Below are 25,506 nucleotides of genomic sequence, written 5' to 3'. Positions count from 1 at the left end.
TGAATTTAATGAAATTCAACAGAGACACCTGGGGACCCTGCCAACGCCATGGTTCTGATTCTCTGGTAGATGCTGATCCAAAAGGATCAGGCTCTTGGCTTTTCTAGCCATGGAAAAACCTGAGAACAGAATGTCTGCTTTGGTGTAAACGGCAAGAGACAATTTTAGTTAGGGGCATTTGGAATTTTGTTGTATTGTCAGCTGCTGGTTGACACTTCCAAGGTGTTTATAAATGCAACATGTTCTATTAATCTCCTAAATTTCTTCCTGGAGAGAGATGCTCTACACTGCATGATATCTTGAAAATATGGTTCAGTCCTTTCTACTTCAGAATATAGCTTTCTTTTTCTTGGTTAAAACCTCACTGGTGCTTTTGGCTACTCAGCATACAGGTTGCATTCTCCCTAAGGAATGAGGAAGGAAAAGCTAATTTGCTTCATTTCACTTGTTCCTACAGGGAAAAGTAGGAAGAGGCCATGTGGTCCAGGCCTCGGAGGTGGAGAAGAACTGCTGGACCTGATCCCATTCCCCACCACCACTCCCTTTTCCTTTTGTGTCGTGTCTTCTTAGATTGTAAGCCTGAGGGCAGGGAACCGTCTAACTAAAAGATTGTATGTACAGCGCTGTGTAAATTTACAGCGCTTTATAAATAAAAGTTAATAATAATAATAATAATAATAATAATGTGGACAATGGGTAGTCACAATGGGTTCCTGATAGGCTAGCCATCTCTTCTTTGCTCAGTTGCTCAGGGTAGAGGAAAAAACTAAGACAAGGAGGGATCTAAATGCAACTAATATATGAAAAATCAATAAAAAGGGATAATGTACAAACACATTAACCAGTCTGTTCTATCCTTCTGTACAGGCTTATCGTCCTCTATAAAGTGACCCTAATTAACTTTTAAAGAAAATGAGACTGAGATATTATCCATATAACTACACCCAGAACTAGAAAAGTTCCTTTTTTGGACTGCATCTCCCAGAATCCCCCACTCAGCACAGTTCTTCTTTGCCCAATAGCATGAACATAGTACCATATACTACTGTGAGCCATCCCATGCATTCTGTTCAAGGATGCTGAGAGGCACACGATAGGGAGTAGGAGAAAGAGAGAGCAACTTCATAACAGTTCAACGCAGGGGGTAGCTTCTGAGCCTGGCTGCCTTAACAAGAGCTCTGAGAGTGTCAAAAATCTGCAATCTTTTACCTGCAGTGCTTAGTCCAATAAAATGCTATCATCTCTCCCATGCAATGGATGTTCTGGAGCTAAAAGCGTCACAGAGCCAGACCTCTTTGACAAATGAATTGCAGACGCTCTGAATTGTAGCAAAGGGCACCTCTCAGGCACTGCCATTCGTCACCAATTACACCGCCGCTTTCTCCATATTGCATTATAAAGGAAACTGCCGAGTCTATGTAGGAAGAACTAAGATATATTAGCCTGCCCTGATCTTAAATCATTAGAGCTGTGACAAGCATTCCTCCACATGAGGCATGAGTACCAGCAAATAAGGTCAAAGCATTGTTCTCTTTCCCTGTTAAACACTACTGCCAACCTAACTTGGGTGCCTTTAGCCCAGTGCAAAGTCTGTCCTCTAAAAAGCTTAAGTCATCACTGATTTTTCCATGAGAACCCTGGTCAGATAATTATACTTCAGATGGGGGCCATGCAGCCTGATCCTGTCCCTGTTGACCCAGAAGGTAAATCTGCCAAGAAGGTAACAGTGGTTGGCTATCTAAAATTTAGTCCATGTGCAACAGACTTGTGAGTAGCAATTGGATAACTTGCACATGAATAAAAAACTAGGAAGTGGCAGAGTCCAGTCCTCCAGTGATTCCCAGCATTCCTCACCATTGCCTGTGGTGGCTTAGGCCTCATGGGAGTTGCAGTGCAACATATTGAGGGCCATACTTTGCTCAAATGATATCAACCATAAATCTATTTCAAACATAGCACATGTAAGAAGTCTTTAATTTCTAATAAGATGGTATATTGACGTTTATCTGAGAAACGTTCAAGGCATGACACATGAAGAGGGCTTCTGATTGTGTCCCCACCTATTAAAATGCTCTCCCAAGCAAGGAGGACCTGCTTGGGACATTATCACCTTTTAGGTGACAGGCTAAGACAATGGTGGCGAACCTTTTAGAGACCACATATCCAAACTGACCCAATGTCAACTGTGCCAAGGGATAGGACTTTTGGGTGGCGGGACTTCTGGGGGGTGGGATTTCCCAGAGACAGTTAATTGCACGAAAGGGCAGGAAGAGGAGAAGCAGGCATGTGCCTGTTCCTTATCTTCCCTGCCCTCCCGTACCTTTAACTTATCTCTGGGGAAGAGCTAAAGGCATGGAAGGATGGAGGAAGAGGAGGAACAGGTGTGCACCTGTTCCTTCTCTTCCCCATGCCCTCCCATCTCTCTGCATGCCCTCAGAGATGGCTTTACGTGCCAGAGAGGGCACACATGCTATAGATTTGCCACCATGGGACTAAGAAATTAATGTGCCCCCCACACCATACATTCGATGGAATGAGATTAAGTAATTTTTAAATGTTGGCCTTCTGCCTATTGATTGTCCATATTATTGCTGGTAGGGGGCAGGAGAGGCATAATTATATATTAAAAATACATAGTTTTTGTTATTAATTTCTGCATTTCTGTAAGGTGTCATAAGCAACCAAAAAAAAATTAATAAACCCAAACATGTCAAAATATCCTGCTTTTTATTGCTTGTGTGTGCAATCAGTTTGCTATTGTTTAGCCCCAAGTGATTTACTAGTCATTTTAAAAAGATGAAATGTCAGGGAAAGGACCACAGCTCATCAGTAGTGGCCATGTTTTGTATTTTTTAATATGGTCTCACTTTGAAATTCCAGTTAGAGATGGAAAGCCTCATATCTGATACCATAAAGCTACTGCCAGTTCATGTAAACAATGCTGAAATAGACTAAGACCTGACTTGGTGAGAGTCACTTTCTCACCTTCCTGTGACCCTGACACCTTGATAAATATTGTAACAACAGATTAAATTGTTTTACATTGGTTAAGTTGGTTTTAGTGTCTTTGTATGCATACATTCAAGTTGCTTGTTGATTTATGGCAACTCCATGAGTTTCATAGGGTTTCTTTTTAGACAAGGAATACTCAACATCATCTCAAGATCTCATTATATATAAGGCAGGATATACATATTTTACTGTATTAAAAGAATAAACCTGTGGTGAATGGTGGCCGTCATATCAGTGCAGTGGTGAATCCATTCAATTTGAGTCTAAACTTTAAAGTGGCTATCCAAGGTGCTGAACTGTTTCGCCCAAATAGTTATAATCTTAGATAGCACCTTTAAATTCTGAACCAAAACCTGGAAAGAATTTACTGCTATTAACAACAAGTTTATATTAATAAAAGCAATATTGTTAAGAACGTTGAAAGCACTTCACATGTTATCATGCAGTAACCCTTACAGCAACTCTGCACAGCAGAATATTTTTTTCATTTCCATATTAGATATGGATTGGGGAGGGAGGGAATGAATTTGAGAGAAAAAGAAAGAGGCCTTCCTACAACCTCTTAATGAGTACATGGCAGATGCAAGATTTGTACTAGGGATTTTTTATTCATAGCCACATTTCTCCCCATGTAGTCTAAACAATACCTGGCTTTTCAGAATCATTATAAACCCAGCTGGGGACTCAGGGCTATATGAAATGAGATAGTGCCCCTCCATGGTGAAATTCTCATTACTCCAGCTTGATTATGTGCAGAAGCCATGGAGGTTGCATGTAGTCATACCAGGCTGTATGATCCAAAGCGCTCTTTGTGGCAGGTCTGTTCAAACGCACGTCTTTCTTCAGCCAGCCTGCATCTTAACACTGCAGCTACAAATGCCCTATTTATGAAAAGCACAGGGTCCAAAGACATCAAACCAAGATAAACACAGTATCTTGCGTGCATTGAAGTCAATGTTCAGCAGCAGCAACAAGACCTGACTCATGCATACACATGACTGCTAACATGAAAGGCAGTTTGCACCAAAGAAAAAGTCAAATTTGAGGCAGAGACGGCACACGCTTTGGTTCAGCTTTCCTATATTTTCTAAAGGGGCCCTTCATGAAAGCTATTTCCACTACATACTGTTCAGAAGCAGCGCTTGAAGAATTATCAGCAACAGCCAAGACCCTGTTTAAGATTAGTTGTGGAGAGAAGGCAATGCCGGCACATTTACAAAGGCAGGAGCAGTTCAGGGAGACTCAATTGCATCTAACAAGAATTCCAGAACTCTATGAGTGTTCAGCTCACCACCATATATATATATATATATATATATATATATATATATTTCCTTTGTTGCTACTCCACGCTGGGAAGACTTTGGACCACTCCTTTACACCTGATTATCACTAAGTAAATGTAGGTATATGTGATATATGTACTATTTGTTGGTGTGAGCCTTCAAGTCATTTCCAGTTTATGGCTTTTCTAAGGCAACCCTATCATGGGATTATCTTGGCTAGATTTGTTCAGAGAAGGCTTGCCTTTGTCTTCCTCTGAGGCTGAGAGTGTGTGACTTGCCCAAGGTCACCCAATGGTTACCATGACCAAGTGGAGATTTGAACCCTAGTTTCTAGAGCTGTATTCCAGCACTCAAATAACTACACCACACTGTTTTTATATACAGTGCGCCCACGTCATACGCGGACACACCATACCCGGCTTTCAGCATACACTGACAGCCGCTAGGGAAACCATGGGAGCCTGCGGGGCACAAGCGGTGGTGTGCCCCATTAAGAATAATGGGCCGCGCACCTCTGGTGTGCACATGCCACTGTGCCATGCACGAGCCCCATTATTTTCAATGGGGCTCGAGCATACACTTTTTTTACACGGGGGGGGGGGGGGGGTCTGGAACGGATCCCCTGCATAAAAAAAGGGTGCACTGTATATATTATGTATGCTTCCCCAAGCACTGAGGTCTGAGGGGCTCTACTCTGTGTCCCACCAGTGAGGACAATGCACTTTGGGAAGACATGGAAGAGCCACTATGTTGTGGCACTATGGAATAGCCTCTCCCTACAGGCTGGATTAGCACCAATGCTGGTGTCGTTCTGGTGTCAAGTCAAAACATGGTTTTTAAATAAAGTCTTCAGGGCCTATTTATTTTATCCCATTTGTACATGTGTTATGGCTTAAAAATATTTTAACTATTTAAATTGTCTTGGTTAAACTTTTATGCTTTTAGTCTTTGAAAATTATTCTTACTGTTTTAAACTATTCTAGATTGATTTTATTGTATGTCACCCTGACATGCTCAGATTTAGGAAGCAATCAATATACATCCACAAAAAGGGAGACTCAAAAGACTGCAGCAACTACAGGACCATAGCACTGATCCCCCATGCAAGGAAAATCATGCTCAAAATTCTGCAACATAGACTCCAACCATACATGGAGAGAGAAATCCCAGAGGTTCTAGTGGGATTCAGGACAGGAAGAGGCACTAGGGACCACAATGCAAACATAAGTTTGCTAATGGAGCACACCAGGGAATTAAAAAATCAGCATGTGCTTTATAGACTTTGACTGCGTAACACCCTTAAAGATATGGGAGTGCAAACACATCTGATAGTCTTGATGAGGAATCAGTACTCAGGACAAGAGGCTATTGTCAGAATATGGAGAAACAGAATGGTTCCCAATTGGCAAAGAAGTCAGACAAGGCTGCATCCTTTCACCTTATCTATTCAACTTGTATGCAGAATGTATTAAAAAACAAGCAGGATTGGACACAGAAGAAGGAGAAGTGAAAATAGGAGGAAAGAATATCAAGAATCTAAGACAGGGGTCGGCAACCTATGGTCCAAGGGCCGCATGCGGCCCACCGAGGCCTAGGGACCGGCCCCAGCCGAGTCCTGCTGCCGATTGCTGCCGGCGAAAGGCAGCCTCCCCCCTCCTTCCCAGCCTCTGTGAAGGCCCAAGCCTCCACAGAGGCCGGGAAAGGGTGCGGGGGCCTCCTGCGATCGCGGCGATCGCGGGCACTCTCCTCCCTCTTTCCCAGCCTCTCTGAAGGCCCAAGCCTCCACAGAGGCCGGGAAAGGGCGAGGGGGCTGCCCGCGACCGCGGCGATTGCGGGTGCTCTCCTCCCTCTTTCCCAGCCTCTCTGAAGGCCCAAACCTCCACAGAGGTCGGGAAAGGGCGCGGGGGCTGCCCATGACCGCGGCGATCGCGGTGATCACAGGCGCTCTCCTCCCTCCTTCCCGGCCTCTCTGAAAGTCCAAGCCTCCACAGAGGCCGAGAAAGGGCGTGGGGACCCCCGTGACCGCGGCGATCGCGGGTGCTCTCCTCCCTCTTTCCCAGCCTCTGTGAAGGCCCAAGCCTCCACAGAGGCTGGGAAAGGGCGCGGGGGACGCCCGTGACCGCGGTGATCGCGGGCGCTCTCCTCCCTCCTTCCCGGCCCCTCTGAAGGCCCAAGCTGCCGGCAGGGAAGGGAGGGAAGGCGGGGGTCGTCCTCCTCCTTCCCATGCTTCCCTACCCACGGCTGCCAGATAGCCGCAAGGAGGGAAGGACGGGGGCGGGGGAAGAGGAGGAGGAAGAGGAAGAAGGAAGGAAGGAAGGAGGAGGAAGAGGAAGGAAGGAAGGAAGGAAGGAGCAGGAGGAGGGGGAGGAAGGAAGGAGGTGGAAGGAGGAAGAGGAGGGGGGAGGAAGGAAGGAAGGAGGAAGGTGAGACAGTGTGACTTTCCAAAGTGCATTTCTGTGTATTTTCGGTGCTTTTCATGCTAAAAGATCTGCTTTAACTAATAGTGATGATGATGATGATGATGATGATGATGATGATGATGATGATGATGATGGTGATATTGATATCAGCCAGCTTCTGAGGCCCAAATGTCCTCCATTTTTATCATGGCTAAGAAACATGCATTTATATTAACATCTTTAAAAAATCATCAACTTTTTTCGCATGTCCTCCATTTTTAAAAATGTGTCCTACATTTGAAAATGTTGTCCTATATTATTTATTTATTGGCTTTGCCCCCCCCCCCCAAGTTGTCTGAGGGACAGCAACCCGGCCCCCCGGCTCAAAAAGGTTGCCTACCCCTGATCTAAGACATGCAGATGACACCTTAGTACTAGCAGAAAACCTCACAGACCTGAACACCTACTAAGGAAGATCAAAGAAGAAAGTGCAAAGGTAGGCTTAATGTTGAACATAAAGAAAACAAAAATAATGACCTCCAAGGACCTTCACAAGTTCAATCTAGACAATGAAGAAATAGAAATTGTAAAAAAATTCCCATACTTGGGATCAAACATTGATAGAAACGGGGACTGCAGTCAGAAAATCAGAAGAAGATTAAGAATGAGGAGGGTGGCTATGAAAGAACTAGAAAAAATTCTAAAATGCAAAAATATACACGTGAGCACAAAAGTTAGAATCATACAAGCCATCATGTTCCCTATTAACATGTATGGATGTGAGAGCTGGACAGTTAAGAAAGAAGATAGGAAGAAAACTGATTAATTTGAGATGTGGTGCTGGAGAAAATTGGTCCTAGAGCAGATCAAGCCGGAAACCTCCCCGGAAGCCAAGATGACCAAATTGAGGCTGTTGTACCTTGGACACATCATGAGAAGGAAGGACTCATTGGAAAAGACAATAATGCTGGGAAAGATGGAGGGAAGTAGGAAGAGAGGAAGACCACATGCTAGATGGATGGACTCTATGAAGGAGGTCATGGGTATGGGCTTGCAGGAACTAAGCAGAGCAGTGGAGGACAGAGGATCTTGGAGATGTCTCATCCACAGGGTTGCCATGAGCTGAGATTGACTCAAGGGCAGTTAACAACAACGACAACAAATATTTTAAGAAATAGATAAATGAATGCAAATGTAAAAAATGCAAAATGTAAGAAAAAATGCATTTTTTACTGCCATGGTTCATTTACCTTCCCCATTCCTACCCTGCTTCCTCTGCTGTTTCCAGAATCTATTTTAGACTGTAAACCCCCTGGAATAAGCATCAATCACATCTGTTTTGGGTGTGTATAAAGTTCCAGGTATCTTGGTACTGCTGTCACTATCACCATCACAGCCAGCCCTCTTTACTTCTATTCAACATTTATACAACCCCAGTACTATGTTCTATCTCAGGGAAGTAGATTGGCCTCTCTTCTGTCTCTCTGTGTGCGCCTTCAAGTTGCCTATACTTATCCCATGAAATTCATAGTTTCCTTAGGTAATGAGTACTCAAAGGTGGTTTGTGTTTGCTTTCCTCTGAAATATAGCCTAAAGCAATGGGTATTTCTTGGTGATCTCCCCAATGTAATAACCAGGGTTAATCCTGGTTAGCGTCTAGGTTCAAACAGGATCTGATGCCTTCAGGATATTTAGGCCTGGCCTCTATATTAGGTCTCCACATTTTTCCTCCTCCTTTTCTGCATGCTGATATTACTCATTACGCAATGTTTCCATTCAGAGGAAATTGCCTCTCCCCAAATGAATCAGTGACACTGGAGGGGAGCTGACAATTCCCGGACATTGAGAAAGCATGCCAGGCTTTCACACACATGCGCTTCCTCAATGTTTCAGCAATGATTTACCAACGCTTAAGCACTGGTATGAAAAACTTCTATGAAAGGCAGGCTCATGCAGATTGGCTTCTACACAATACACACTTTCAAAGGGGTCTCAATTTGCAGAGGAGAACTGCAAGGTTCAATTTTAAATTTCCTTACTTCCACATGCTGAGGTGGGGGAAAGAGGAAGAAGTCTTTGTAGTTATAGGTCTGTATAGGGAGAGTCTGTGTAGGTACAGGCATTTAAGATTCAAAGCTGTTAACAAGAGCCCCACAGTGATCTTTTGAGAAGCACAGAATGACCGTGTGGATTTTGTCCTCTAGTTGTCTGCTTGAGTCTGCTTGGTGGAAGCACAAACAGAAGCATGCTATGAATGACGATCCACACAACTCCTGCCACACTGCAGCACTCATTGTGCCTCTCTGGAAGTAGTAGTCTTTACTGAATCCCAAAACACTTTTTAAAAAGGGAGTATAGGAGAAATCTAGCATTGATCAAATCCTGTTTTACTAATGAAAACTGTTCAAGAAGTGAACACACCAACATGGCAATTCTAGATTCACTGGCCCTTTCAGTCTCCTTATGAATGAATCTCTCCTGGCAGTCCAAATTCATCCAACATGTCATTCTGCAGAGGAATCTATGATCCCAGTGTCTGGCCCTTTCACACTTCTCTTCTCACAGGGTTTCATTCATTGCTTGCATTCCCCCTTGCCTCTTAAAACTCCATTTTCTCTCTATTTCTCATGTTTCCTGTTCTCACTTTCTAAGCTGATCTTTCCCCGATCTTGTCATTTCCAATTCACTTCTCATTCTGTATTTGTCAGTCTCCTTTTTACCTTTGTCTTTTTCTCATTTTCCAGAACTCCTCTGTGTCATTTTCTTCTCACTTCAGTAGTTCTCTCCCTGACTAAGCCGGCAGGTGGAATGAGCAAGAGTGGTGTGCAAATTGATATGGAAAGTATCTGTGGCTTATTGTTCAGCAGCCCCCTCTGGTGAGGGACTGGGGCTTTTCTGGTAATCAATAAATCCCTTCAGGTCCACTTCTAAACAAATAAATAATCCAGGCTGCTCCACAGAAGAATCAGATCGAACATCACATCTCGGGAGTGTAAGAATATCCAGCAAAGCCTCTGTACTGGTTGATCCTTCTCTAGAACAGAAGCAGGAATACTGTGGCTCTTTAGAGTTTTGTGGCACTGCCACTCCCATCATCTCTAGGTACCACAGCCAATAACAAGGACTGCTGGGTGCTCCAGCTTAGCAACATCTGCAAGGCCACACAATTCTCAACCCTGATCTAGAGAAAGAAGTATATGACTGCAACCTCAAGAAATGTAAAGGGAGAGAAGTACATACATTTATTCAGTGCATATCCCATGGCATTCAAGGCAGCTAACATAAAAGCAAACAGAAACAAATATAATTAACACAGGGAGCAGGGCACAAAAACCAAAAAGGTCAACTTTTTAAAAAATCCCTTTGGCTCTTTCCTGCTTGTAGAATAACACAGGGAAGATCAGCCTAGCTTCCATATGCAGTGAGCTCCAGAATCTGGGCCTTAGCACTGCGGAGAATAATCGCCAAAATGGCAAAAAAATCACACAAAATGAAAAAATCTACTCAAAATGTCTCTAAAATACCCTTTGAAAGTAACTTCTAGGCCTAAAAGCTTTGCTCAGTATACCCACCCAAATAACCAAATACCTCTCATTATTTTAAAAATGTGAATTCAGATCCAGAACAATGCAGCCAAACTCTTGACCAGGGCCAGAAGCAGAGAACATGTGAATGCCTTGTTATAACAGTTTCACCAACTACAGATCTTTTTCTAGAGCAGAATACACTATACAGTGGACCTTATAAAACTTGGGGCCAGCCTCTTTGAAAGACTGTACATGGATTCCCACCCAAGTTGAGAGCTTTTAGGAGAAAGAGAGACTTCTCTTGCTCAAGAGTCAGTGTGGCCTAGTGGTTTAAGAGTTGGACTAGGACTCTGGAGACCAGGGTACAAATTTCTGCTCAGCCATTTCTGCTCAACCACAGGGTGGCCTTGGGAAAGTTGCACTCTCTCAGACTTGGAAGAAGCCAATGGCAGTCCTGTTGTGACCAAATCTTGCCAAGAAAGCCTCATGATCGGTTTGCTAGAGGTCTTTGTAAATCCGAAATGACTTGCTAAACAACAACATCACTCTTGCTTATATCATCCTTGGACATATGTCTGGAGTAGAGCACAAGAGAAGTATCTATCAGTGGCTGATTTAACGCCACATAGTGAAACAACTGGCTTGGACTGAGAAACTAGCTTGGATGGGAAGGTTTTTTAGCAAGGTTTGGCAACTTCTGAGGATACTAGGGGACATTTTTGCACTTCTATAGACTTTGGTGGGATACACCTCTCCATCTTTTTACATTTATTTTTATTTTTGCCCAATGTAGATTTGTCTGGGTCAGAGGTGGAATTTCAGTGAGAAGCCCCTATGGTCCATGGCTGCAGATTTTCTATTGCAATGTTAGCTTATCATGTAGGCTGCAGAGGCATCTACCACTAAGGTCACTACTATAGGCAAATGGCATCTTTGACTGCTTGTGTGTGTTAACTAAGGCAGCATGTGCACTGGAAAAATAATGCAGTTTGACACCACTTTAACTGTCATGGCTTCAATGCTATGGAGTTCTGGGATTTATAGTTTTGTGAGTTAGCCTTCTCTGTCAGAAAGCGCTGATGCCACAATAACCTACAAATCCCAGGATTCCATAGCACTGAACCATGGCAGTTAAAGCAGTTTAAACTGCATTATTTCTGCAGTGCACATGCTGCCTCAGATACCAGAACATTGGTGGAACATGAAGCAAAACACTGGAAGCTGATTTTTGCAAGACCTAGTTTGAAACCAAACTATCATAATCTCTAGGTCATTCTCTATCTCTCGGTTTCCATCATCCACCATCTAATCTCCAGTCTCCTCTTAACCATAACTCATATTTCAGTCTCCTTTGTTCTTCTCCTACATGTATTGGAACTGAATCCTAGCTGCAACTTTCAGCTTAGCACCCAGCCCTCCAGCATCTCACAAAGATGGTTATTTTTGGACTTGAATTCAATGGTAAAATCCATTGACAATGGCTGTTTTTGTGCATGCACACATTACGTGCAACAAATGGACATAAGGTGACAGCTATCTTCAGCATTCAAGCTTAACATTCATTTTAAGGACTACATTTACAAACTCTTTCTTTAAAAAAACACATTCCCATTGATTTAAGCAAGCTTTGTATCAAGTGTTAAACATGTATTTTAAAAAATTCATGGCTCCCTTCCTATTTTATTATATGTTAGTATGGAATGCAAACATCCCACTATGCTTTCAAACATTTTGTAATTATATGTAATAGGCTTGCTAATGGCATAGAGGTGGAAAAATCTATCTTGCCAATGCCACAGCTGAATTCTCCCAATGGTGCCAATCTAACGCTTTTCTTTTCTTTATTATATCACTAAAACATCTGAAAAAAACAAATGCAAATATTAGAAGTGCTTTATGTAGAAAAAGATAGAAAGTACAATGAGATTAGATTGTGTGTGTGTGTGTGTGTGTGTGTGTGTGTGTAAAAGAGGTTCCCAGTCTGATCTACAAGCCTCCTCTTCCCATGGAAAAAAATCCCCATTTAACACCACTTGCTTTTCTCCCCAATCCGATCTTGCAAGGCTTCTCTTCCCAGGGAAAAAACTCCCCGTTTAACACCACTTGCTTCCCTTCTCAATCCGATGTTAAAACCTCTCCTCCAGCCCCTGAAAATCAGTGTTAAGTGATCAGGAGAGGAGAAGGAGGGATTGAAGTGGCATTTCTCCCTTTTCATCCTTCCTTACAGCCCCCTAAATTTTACCCTCAATTTATCCATGGGTAATATCAAAACCCAGGATTTTGACCCTGAAACCTTCCCTTGACTTATACACAAGGTTGACTTGTACACAAATATATACGATACTCTAAATCCTGCTTAAGACTCCATGAAATTGTACAATCATAGAGAATTCTGAGGACCAGCTTAAAGAAAACTGCTACACACATTCTATGATTTTCTATAGCAAGCGTTGACAAACTGAATGCTGTAGGCCCCCAGACTCTCTGAACATCCTCCCCAAAAGGTTTGGGGGTGAAGTTTGCCCACTGAGGCCTCCAAGAACAGTTGACACAATCAGGTCCCTATCACACCCCCAAATTCCAGGGAAACACTTTTAGGGGGATAATGGCCTGCCACTGGCAAAATGAGCCCCTGCACTCTCTGCAGCTGCCTACTCCTGATCTATAGAATTGCCAAAATGTTGAGGATATGTCACTAGAGCGGGATAAAGTGCTACAGAGTCAATGAATGATAGACCATAGAACTTAAACTCAAAATAAAACTCACTGAAATAAAAACTTTTGGCTATTTCAAGAAGTATTTATTTCTTAGAGAAGCTTTACTGTCAAAGACAAGGAGAGACCCAGGAGTTAGTTCATGCAGAGCATCAATCTGACTTGGTCTGAAATGGATGAGATATTAGCCTCTGAGGAAAAGCCCTTAGAGTAAGACTAATTATTTGAAGAGACGTGGGAAACGTTGAAATACAGGCCAAAACCAGAATGCTGTATGTTTAGATCTGCAGTTCATCTTAGCTTAGACCTTTCCTTAATGGACTCCCACTACCCCCAAAAACTGTCACTTAATTACAATCTCATTCCATAGTGGCAGCAGAGTAAACACATGAGAAATCACGTTTGGATGTGTTTTGATCCAGCTGTTAGGTAAAAACAAGTAAAGGTTAGGCTCAGGGTGACCCTTTGAACAAGAACACAGTCACTATAACTGCAGGAATTATAGGAGTCCATATCAATCTCCCCTTCCCTAGATTATCAGTTTTTGATACACATATCCTGCCCTCTGCTTCCCAATTATTTGGACTCTGTGCTGCTGGTTCTACAATTGCTGACGTATGTTCTCTTAATCAAGAGTTATGTGAGCACCAATGGAAGAAAGAGAGCCAAAAAAGCCAAGTAGCCGCACAAAAACAACCTGACTGGGACAGCCAATATATAAGGATTGCCAACATGCACGCAGGGAAATGGAGCAAAATCCAGCTGCCTTGCAATGGATATTATGTCTCCAGAACACTATCTCTTCATATTGTATCCATGGGTAGTAATCCCTTTGTTTTACAATCTTGAGTATTCTGCAGGGATGGGAAAGGTTATGCTCCCTGCAACTTGAGCTCTTGCTTTTGTGAACAGTGATGGTAAACCCAGACCTTGGTAGGAGGAAGAATAAGATGTACCTGGCCTGCAGTCTGAGGGCCTTTTTTCACCACACAGTTATAGGGCTATGGTTCCACTTCAACTGCTATGACTGCATCTCTGAGGTTAGTAGTTAGGTAAGGCACCAGAGCTCTTTGGATGATAAATTTAAATTGTTTTTTGGATGCCTTCAAGTTGTCTCCAATATATGGTAACCCTAAAATGAACCTACCACAGTGTTTGTTGAGGGGAGTGGGGTGGCAAGATTTGTTCAGAGCGGTTTGCCATTGCTTTCCTCTAAAGCTGAGAGACTGTGACTTCCCCAATGGATTTTCACAGCCAAGTGGAGAACAAACCCTGGTCTCCAGGAGTCCCAAATCCAACACTCAAACCCTTACACCACACTGGCTCATGAATTCTAAAAACCTCTTCCTACAGTCTATGTTTCCACAGGATGTTGCCACAACAGTTTAAATACAATCACAGTGCAATAATTGTGTAGTGTGAAAGTATCCTGAGACTTATATGACCTGCAATTTTGGAATCTGCTTGGTGTTGCTGCAAAAACAGAAATGCTCCAGTGGGGATGGCGGATGCATTGTGGATTTGTATATAATTTATCAATCGGTCTCAGTGATCATTGGAAATCTTGAGGCACAGCAATCTTTATGAAGCCAAAGAGAGCTAAATCTTTCCAGCAGCTGATTGGCGGGAGAGCAAGGGGAGTAAAAGCAGCAGCATTCTTGTTGTTATGTTGTTGATGATGCCTGTGCCTATAAGATTTCTACTACCTCTATCCAAGGCAAGGGTGAAAATCATACAACCCTCTAGATGGAGTGGTTAAATGCCAGAAGGTTGTGCGTTTGTTCCCAGGCAAGGCTCCAGGGTCCACTCAGCCTTGTATTCTTCTGTAGGTCGCTAAAATGAGTACCTGGCTTGTTGGGGGCAGTTAGCTCACACCAGCAGTTCTCAACCTGTGGGTTGCGACCCCTTTTGGGGTCGAAATTTCACAGGGGTTGCCTAAGACTATTTGTTTCACCATAGAAACAGGACTTCTTTCCGTCTCCTTTTTCTTTTCCTGATGCTTCAGTGGCCCATGAGTGTTAAGGTTTTTGCTCCTTTAGAAGCTCCTTTAGAAGCCCTCTCCTTTCCTGAAGCATCCGATCTGGTGAAATCTCCCAGCTGCTGCCTGAACAGCTACTAAGAAATAGAGTCTCTCTCAGGAAAAGGGGGAAAGGAGCTCTGGTCATGTTTTTCAATGGAAAGAAACCCCTAATCTTGGCTCCTCATTCTACAAAGGAGGCTGTCTCTTTTTTGCTCTCATGAAGCAAGAGAGGGAAGGAGAGAAGCAGGGAAGCCTCCACAGTTGTAGCAACAACTCCTTCCCTGGCAAGGCAAGGGATGTGGGATGGGGGCAGGGAGGGAAGGCAGTGTTTCTTTTAAGGGCAGTTTCCCTGGACAAAAGGAAGAGAGGGCTGTTAATTTGCTCATTTTTTAAAGAAGGGAAAAACCTAACACTGGCTGCAGCTATGGCTGGGAGAAGCCAGCTTGCCTGATTTCACCACCATCAGGAAAAAGAAAGAGGGAGAACTCTCTTTAGCTGCTCTGTTCTTAAAGGGGCAGAAACCTAACACTCACTAGAGAGCCCAAAATGAAAGGGAGGGGCTCTCTTTAACTCTTTCCTTTCCAAAATAGACAAAGGAACAAACAAATAAATCTGAGTGACTCTTTGAGTTAGAGGACCCCAACAGAAAGGCACAGGAGAGGAGGAAGGGGAGGAGAGAGGGGGCAGTGGGGATGGCAGCAAAGATGGGTCTTTGGTGCTTGCCCTCACAGAGCACCAAAAGGCAAGCAGAGCAGCAGGGACGGCTCAGGGACAGCAGCCACTCAAAGAAACCCCAAGAGGCAAGTGGAGCAGAGAGACAGTGACTGCACTCTAGATTTATCCACAGGTTATATTAAAATCCATAATGTTGCCCCCCCAACCTCCCTTTGATTTGTACATAAGGTTGCATTGTACATGAGTATATATGGTATGCACCTATTAGATCCACCCGTTCTAGGAATATCTATCAATGCCACATTTCACTCCCAGGAGCTTGAAGACACCATACAAATGTTGAAAGGGCTTTCCCCTTTAATTTTAACCCAATTGACAAATGAAAGGATTAATTTAAATGTAGATTCTGCAAGGGTTTGTTGCTAATAAAGTACAATTTTAAGCATTTAGAGTGTCCTAGGAATATCTGTCAATGTAGAAAGATATAGCTATAATTCACCCCCAAGAGCTTGAGGACACCTTACAAACACTGAAGAGTTTTTTCCCACAATGGACAAATGAAAAGATTAATTTAAATGTAGATTCTCTCAAGGGTATATTGCTAAGATAAAATTTTAAGCCGTTGGCACGTCATAGCAATATCAATGCAAAAAAAAAAAATGCAACCATATTTGACTCCCAGGAGCATTTCAAGATGTTCATCCAACAGTGGCCTAAACAGAGCATGGTTGATGCTCCATGACTTCCATTGTGATGCGCTTATTGTTCTGTTGTAGTTAAGGCTGTTGCAAGGTACCCAGGATGAAGCAGTTAACTGCTGATACGTGCCAGGAAAAGGCAGCTAACGGCTGGTTATTTCAAGCCTTCTTTCCAGGAAGGGAAGCACGGTTTGTGGGATTTTGGGCCTCGGGTGCCAACTTGTCCTCAGTGGCAGGGTTATACTTGCTCAAGGGAATGGAAAAGGGCATTTGTTGTTCAGAAAATCTCTTTGGTCAGCCTTGGCGGGGGCAATGATATTTGTTCCATTCAAGAGAGTGGGCCAGTTGGTGGAAAGGAGGAGGAAAGGCTGGTGGGAGAGAATGGATTCATGTTGGAAGATGAGAAGATCCAAAGGGAACCATCCATTAAGAGTTTGACCCCCAAATGTCTCACTGCTTCCCAACTGCAGCTCTAGAAGGTTGAGCAGATTTGCCTGTAAAGAATGTATAGACAGATAGATAAAAACACATTTCCACATTTCTTCCAAATTCTCTTCCTTCTTACTTACTGCCACTGTGATCTATGACTCCTTTCTTTTGAACTCACTTTTTCCAAACCAGCTACCAAGTCTGGTTTGCTTGCTGCTCTGCATAACTTAAGGATGATTCCAGTCAAGTGAAGCTGCATGAAACTCTCCTTATGGTCAGAAGATACTAAAGGCTGATGTTGTGCACCTTCAGATTCTCCAGTTGGGTTGGCTTCATCCCCAGGGAAGGAACTTTGTTCCCAGAAATGTGAGTATTCCTTAATCCCAAAAGCGATGGCTGTCCAGGTTGGCTCAGTCCTCCGGGTGAGTTCTCCACTTCACTTCTGCTCCCAGACCTCGTCCTCTAATTTTTGTGCAAACTGACAGCTGGGCATTGATGCTTCTTTTCCCCCATCTTGCAGACTTGGGTAACAACAGAAGGACTGACTATACAAGAAGCATTTAGTATTCAATAAAGTTGGGAATATCTAAGCACAGCATCCCATCACTACAAGGTGAAGCAAAGGTTTTAGTTCTAAAATTTCTGGATGCCATTTGCAACATCACCTTTATCTTTTTGGGCACTATAAACATTGGATAATAAATTGTTTCCATTGCGGTATGTCAGGCTCCTGCAAGTGAATAAGAAGTCATAGAGAAAGCCCATGAAGATTGGGAGTTTATCACGTGAATATCCCCCCAAAATCACATAATTACATGTAACGATTTCACACGTCATCACACAAAACCCAGCATTAACATGAAGTTAATACTGATAAGAAAATGGCTGCCTCTTTTTTTTTTAATGTTGAGAAGGCCTTTGATAATGTTTCTTGGAAATGGTTATGTTGTGTTATGAAAAAATTGGAATTGGGTGAAAGACTTTTAAGTTGGGTGAAAACTATCTACCAAAAACAACAGGCCAGACTAAATGTGAATGGTGAGAGAACTGAGATGCTAAACATCTTCAAAGGCACAAGATAGGGTTGCCCTTTGTCACCATACTCTTTGTGTTAGTTATGGAGGTTCTACTGCAAAATATAAGAAACAATCCAAAGATTAAGGGAATTAACATTAAAGGAACAGACCACAAAATGAGGGCCTTTGCAGACGACCTATTGGTAACCATCAGTGACCCTATAAATGACTCCCAAGAGTTGAAGAAGGAATTTAAGAATTTTGAATTAATTTTGGGATTGAAGATAAATAAGGATAAAACAGCAATAACCACCAAAAACATGACACCATCAGAAATAAGAGAGCTAGAAACAATTACAGGATTTAACTCCTGTAAAAAAACTAAATATTTAGGAATTTGATTTTCAAATAAGAACTCTGATATATTTGGCAAAAGGGAATCTCGAAGTTTATTTGGAAGGGCAGAAAAGCAAGAGTAAAGATGAAATATCTTCAGGATACTAAAGAGAGGGGGGGACTTGCCATGCCAAACCTTAGATTATATTTTGAAGCAGCCTGCTTATCATGGTTAAAAGATTGGATTACTTTAAAAGATAAAGTCTGAAGAATTTGGAAAGTGTAAATTTAAGGTTTGGCTGGCACACCTATCTCCTATATGATAAGGACAAAGTAAATTGAGAATTGACAACCACTTTGTGAGACATTCTGGGTTTGGAAGAAGTATAAAAATCGAATATATACAAAAATTCCCCTTTGGGCTGCCACTCATGAAGCTTTTTTTAAAATATAACCCTAAGAAAGAAAAATGGATATTTTATGAAGATTTGATTTTGCTAAGCAATAATGGTTTTGAGTTAAAGACAAAAGAAAAACTTACTGAACAAGGGTATAAACTATCTTGGTTTTTTTATAGACAGCTAAGAAAATGTTTCGTGATGGATAAAAAGCATTATGGTATTGGTAAAATGGACTCTGAATTAGAAAGAGTACTAATGTCAAGCAAAGATGCTTTGTTAGCAAGAATGTACAAATGCATTCTTACATATTACATGGAAGAAGTTATTAAGAACAACGTGATCAAGTGGTCCTAAAATTTCAGTTTTTCTATTGATTTAGAGCAATGGGAATATACTTGGAAAAGAAGACTGAAGTATATGTGCAGTCAAAATGTTAAAGAAAGTTACTATAAGATTTATTTTCAGTGGTACTTAACCCCTTTAAAACTTAGTAAAATATATAATAATTGCAGTAATTTATGTTAGAAATGTGGGAAAGAACAAGGTTCAATTTTCCACATGTGGTGGACATGTGGGAAAGCTACACAATTTTGGAAACTGATTTACTTTGAAATTAAGAAAATAATAACCATAACACTTAAGTTCTCACCTGAAGTTTTTTTTACTAAATGTAATAGAATTCGATTTGGGGAAAAAGTATGGTAAAATATTATTTTATAGGTTGTCAGCAGCAAGAATAGTGTATGCTCAGAAATGAAAACTAAAGGAAACCCCCACAAAAAAAGACTGGTTGTTCAAACTATTAGACATGATGGAGGCATTAGAAACGCACCATCAAATGTATTTGAAGAAGACTGGAATAATATTATTTCTTTTCTTCAGAAAGAATGGGGAAAAAATGCAGTCCTGGGAATAGATTTAAGCTAAACTGTAGCTAATGGTTTGATTTTTTCAGTAATATAGCAGCTGAAAGACAAAAATGTTTTCGTTGGAATTCCAATGATACTTAATTTATGTTTAGCCAGAATGGGCTTGTTTTATATATTCCTTAAATGAAAACTGTAAGAGAAAATAAGAGTTTGTAAGATTAAGTATAATTAGAACAACAAATTTATTTTTAATGTGAAGTCGAAGGCTTTTGTGGCCGTTTTTTTTTTTTTTTTTTTTTTTTTGTGGGTTTTTCAGGCTATGTGGCTATATTCTAGAACATGGCCACATAGCCCGAAAAACCGACCAAAAAATATTTTTGTTATTATTATTTAACAGATAATCTAAAATCTAAAAACTTCAAATTAAAAAGATAGACTGGTAGAAAGGAAGGCATGTTATTCATGCATATGGTGCTACTTTTGTTTGTACTGAAAATACCAGTTGTAGTGTAGCAACTAACGTTAGTAAGCTACCATATGCTGTACGCTGTGAATGGATGACAATTGTTGATTTTTATATGTTTTTAAAAATTAATAAAAATTATTATTTAAAAAAACCCAGCATTAAAGTGGTCACAAAGAAGCATTAATGCACATCTTTTTACATTCGGGATTTCAGCGACAATGCATTTCCGATATCACTATATTTGTGCAATTGCGTATGATAATCATTCATGCAATTACTTGCCATTTCCGTTTCATTTGCAGGATGCTTTAAATGTGCTTTAATCTCTGTTTAATTTTGAAATCAGCCCCAGTGTGATAAACCTATAAGAGAGGACACCAATCAAGTGAAGCTTCATGAAACCCTCCTCATGGGTGATAGATATGAATGGCTGGAGATATGCACCTAGTAGAGCCACCACTTTGGTTGGCTTCATTACCAGAGGGAACCTTGCTTCCAGAAATGTGAGTATTCCTTAATCCCAAAGGCTGTACAGGTAGACTTAGTCCTCCAGGTGAGTGCCTTAATAGTGCCTCTGAAGAGGCTTGAAGAATAACAGTGCCTTTGAAGAGGAATTCTTACACATCTTCCTTCTTGACTGTTTTTCCATCCCTTTCCCTTGTAGTCACATTTGCTTGAAAAACAGAGGTGAACTCCACTGTCTATCCTTTCTTGGCTTTGCAGCATCCATTCAGATCTTCAGAAGAATGCACAGGATGAAGACATTCCTAAGCAAAGTTGTAGCTGAGAAAGGAAGACTCAGAGGAAATAGTCAGCTAGGAAAAGAAACCAAATCTTGCTTCTCAATGCTTCTGGAATGAGGACCACATCTGTAGCCCATTTTTTGTGCTGCTGGAGGAATGAAGGGAGGAGCTCTGGTCAGGTCTGAGCCATCTGTGAGCACCAGGGTCGGGAAACCTTGGCAGGATCTCTTCCTCTCAGCCCTTCTCCATGCAATCGCCTATAAACAGGTGAAGTTCGAGCTCTGCTCCATCAAATGAGCCAAAGTATCTGAAGGGAAAGTCCATTAAAACACAAGTAAGTATTCTTTCTCCTGACCTGAAGCCCCTTTGTTGGACTGATCTTTTGCAATAGTCATGCATGATCTGTCAGTATGCCACATCTAACAAACCGGGAAGATGGCAAGAAGATGGCAAGGTCAAGCAGACAACAACAATGCATTTTCCAAAATAATAATAATTATTATTATTATTATTATTATTATTATTCCGCCCTTCTGCGCAACGCAATCGGGGCAGCTTACAACATTAATATATACATTTCATAACATAACCCCCAAGCCCACCCCGCCTTAAAATACAATTAAACCATTTACAATTTAAAACATGCTTAACACTATAACAATAATAACAAATAAACAGTAGCTGTAGACAAATCACAGGTCAACAAGTTAAGTTTTCTTTTTAGTGGCCGAGTATCTATTCAGGAAAGGCCAGCCGGAAGAGATCCGTCTTAACAACCTTTTTAAAGCTGTTTAAGATGGTAATATGGTGGATCTCGTCCAGCAGGCCGTTTCTTAATCGGGGAGTGATAGCGGGAAAAGTCCTCTGGGCGGTTGCAGACAGCCTAGTTTTTAAAGGCTGCAGCAAATTCCTCCCAGAGGACCTAAGTGTGTGGGGTGGATTATACACTGCAAGATGTAACTTTGTATGAGCTCAAGCCATTTGGTGGTGTGATGGTTGTTCAGTTTTTAGGAGTTTGCTTCTTTCCTGTATTAACAGGACATGGAAAGATAGTCTAGGGCACAAAATGTTTCATAGTTGCTGATATGTTAAAGACAGAACTCCACAAACCTATGGGAGAATTACTGGGAAATTTTTGCTAGATTTATGAAAAGTGTGTAAGAGAAAATGCATCAGAATGACTTAAGAACAGAAACTATCAGCCTAGTCTTGACTGGTCTCCGTGCCAGTAAAAACACATTTCCAAGTTTCCTCCAAACTGTCTTCCTTCTTAATACCATTGTGACCTCCACACCACATCTCCTTTCCTTTGGACCTACTTCTTCCAAACTGTCTTCGAAGCCTAGTTTGCTTGCTGGTCTGCATAATTTAAGAGATGACTCTAATCAAGTGAAGCTACATAGACCCTTTCCCTCTTTATGGCTGTTCAATATGAATGGCTGAAGCTATGTTCCTTCAGATGCACCAGTTGGGTTGGCTTCATGACCAGGGAGGAAATTTAGCTCCCAGAAATGTGAGGTTTCCTTAATTTCAAAGATGATGGCTTTCCAGATGGACTCAGTCCTCCAAGTGAGTATTCTCCACTTTATGTCTGGTCCCACTCCCCCTTCCTCCATTTTTTTCTGCAAACCAACAGCTGTGCATTGATGCTTCTTCTCCTTCATCTTGCACATTTGAATACTCAGAAGGACTGAAGCTCCAGTATCCAAGAAAGCGGAGGATATGTGGGCACAGCATCCCATCATGCACAACAAGGTGAAGGAAAAGTTTTGATCCTAACATTTCTGGAAGCCATTTGCAATCTCACCCTTTTCTTTTCATACACTATAAACATTGTGTAATAAATTGTTTTCATTGCTGTATATCAGGTTCCTGCAGATAAATGAGGAGATGTCATCAAGAAAGCCCATTAATTCATACAAACATCTCAGCAGATGTTAATGTCAAAGAAACTATCAGAAGGTAAGTGATGTAGAAGGATGAAACCTGTGAATGCAGAGTGTTTAAGAATGATGGAGAACATCTCAACAGAATTTAACTTTAAGGAAACTGTCCCAAGGTAAGTGATGTCCAGAAATGAACCCTGTGGATGCAGAAAAAGGCTTATTCTGTGAGCCTTAAGGTAAGAAGGAATAAGTTTGGCCTGAGCAAGAGATGGCAGATTGGTGGTCTGTGGTCCTTGCTGACATGCCCAGGGTAGCACTGATCACCACTTTTGGGGTCTGGAAGGAATTTTCCTCCAGGGCAGATTGGCCTGAGATCCTGGAGATTTTTCGCCTTCCTCTGAGCATCCAGCAGCATCCACCTGTTAGGATGTTTGAAAAATTAATGTATTTTGTTACTGTGTTGTTAACTGCCTCCAAGTCAACATTGACTCAGGGTAACTCTGTAGATGAAACACTCTCCAAGCCCTTCCATCCACAACAGTTCTTTGAGGCTCTGAGCTGTAGCCTCCTTAACTGAGTCTGGTATCCATCTGGTATGTGGTCCACCTCTTTTATTCCTATCCTCTACCATTCCAAGCATTGTTGTCTTCTCTAGTGAGTCGTGCCTTTTCATAATGTAACCAAAATACAACAGCCTTAGTTTGCCCATCCTGGCTTCTAGGGAGGGTTCAGACTTCATGTTGTAAATAAGGAGACCTTGGTCTGGGGAATTTATCATTAGCTCAAACAGAGGAGCGGTCTCTATCCTATGTATACGAAGGTAGCCAAGGTAATAGGTCAACAGAGACAAGTTTTATGAAAACTGAATACTGTTTATTGTTCATTCACACATAAGACAATCATACACTCACACAATCATCCAAGAACTCAGGAATATAGTAAGTTAGTGTTGGATAGATAACATGAGGCTTTCTAATGGAATATTCACCTGTATTGGCGGTGCTCCAGGTCCAGATTGATGAAGACTCAGCAACACGGAGGGGAAGGAAGGAAGGGGGAGTGGATTGGAACTATATCAGAACTCAGACTGACATGAAGCCTGTCTGAATTCTAACATGGAACCTAGACAAAAGATTTGAGGGACCTTAAATAGACAAAATCTTGCCTCAGGCGAAGAGTTGTTTCCACATTTCAAAGCAAAGCCAAATCTACATATTAAAGATTGCTTGATCTATAGAAGTCTTCAAGGTGAGAATGGTTCTGGCCTGGCAAGGCATCCTGGCCATAAATCTGCCTCAAAGGTGTAAATGACTCTTTTCTGTTGGCAACTCCTATCCGGGCCTCTTTGATCTATGTTTCAATAGCCTACGTGACCTGTCCATCTTGCAGTGATGGAGAACTCTACGTCAGGTATCCCATCAGGCACTCTGCATAGGGTCATCAGAAGAAAAGTCATACACATTTAGGATTTTAAGGCACCAATGCTGGTAACAGTTCCCCTCTTTTGAAGACTTTCTACGTTCAAGCAAGGCTGGGACAGTAGGAGGTCTTCACATCCAATTATCTCCGCCAACATGTTTTAGGTGTGAGAATTTAGGGAGTCTAACCCAAAGCTCAGGTGGATATTTGTGGTCAGTAAAGCCTCTTGTAACTATCTTAGGGTAGGGACATTCAGCCGGAACCCATTTATCTACTTGCATGCATAACAAAACACAATACACAATTAGGACAATTGGCCAATGCAAAGCTAACAATGGCAATCTGTAAGCAATCTGGACACAGCATGTAATATGTGTCTGAGACAGGGCAAAACAAAACACTATACATTAGAGTAAAAATTAATCAAATATCAAAACAAACAAATGAAGCAACTATAACCATAGCTAAGATAGAGCAAATCTAAGCAATAATCAGTCAATAGCAGGCAATATGGACACAACACTCAATAGGTGTGTCTAAAGTAAGGCAGACAATATCAATTAAAAGAACCATAAGATGGTAGACAAAATAAGGCACCAACAAGAATTAAAAGCAAAAACAATTAGACTGGAAATGTACAACAATCAATAATCAAAGGCAATCACTATCTATAGATATCATGACTAAACTAAAAAGGCATCAAAACATAAACTTGCATGAACATATATTTCAACAGCAATCAGAACAACAACATTAAAACACAAACGGGTATGAGCTATAGAAGGTGAAAGGCACATCCAGGAGATTTTTGAGTCCATAGACCACTGTCCAAAAAGGGTTTGAGGTAGTTTATAGCAAAGTCTAATATCAAGATGGCATCAATAGCCAATGTCCAGGAATCTTGGTGTAGGTTGTGTAGTGGTGTAGAATGTGTATAGCAACATGTCCATCAAATTTGAACTGGATTACAGAAAATTTTAGAAAAGTTCGGACTCCCGTCTGGAGCGGACAAACAAAATGGTGGACTAGCACCTTGGTGTGCCGGTGGCTGACGTGAGGTACTGCAGTGAGGCCTCTGGAACATGGAGGAGGCCAATTGAATCAGTTTGTGTTTACACACCCAGGATGTGTGAGCAGTGTCCATGGAACTAAAGCAGCTTGGCCATAGCCTCTGAAAGTAGTCTGGGCTTTTAGGAACAAAAACATTGCTGCAGGAACAGGTGATTTGAACTGTGCTCATGCTTGTCTAGTAGCATAAGCAGTGTCCATGAGGTGGCAGCACTGAGCAAAATGATGCTGCTTCAGGGGGGTCCAGTGGCAGGTAGTTTTGTAGGAACATTGAGAATAACAGGAACAACATTTTTGGTGTACAGAATCAGACCTAGAGCATCACTGGAGCAAAGGACCTTGTTGGAAGACCCTAGCATGTCATCCCAAGTGTTCAATGTAGTATAGAAGGCCGGATCACTTGGGCATCTCAGCACGTTGGCTCACCCCTCTTTAGCGACTGGAAGCATCTTTGGGGGAATCACTGGCAGCTCAGGTCTGGAACAGTTGTGTAAGCAAAATATGGAGGACCTTCTTGAAGGACATCTATAAGGCAATTAAC

The sequence above is a fragment of the Sceloporus occidentalis genome, unplaced genomic scaffold, assembly GCF_023333645.1.
Source record: "Sceloporus occidentalis isolate IW3139 unplaced genomic scaffold, rSceOcc1.0.p SCAF_6, whole genome shotgun sequence".
In the NCBI taxonomy this organism is placed as follows: Eukaryota; Metazoa; Chordata; class Lepidosauria; order Squamata; family Phrynosomatidae; genus Sceloporus; species Sceloporus occidentalis.
Note: the sequence above shows the minus strand (reverse complement) of the source record.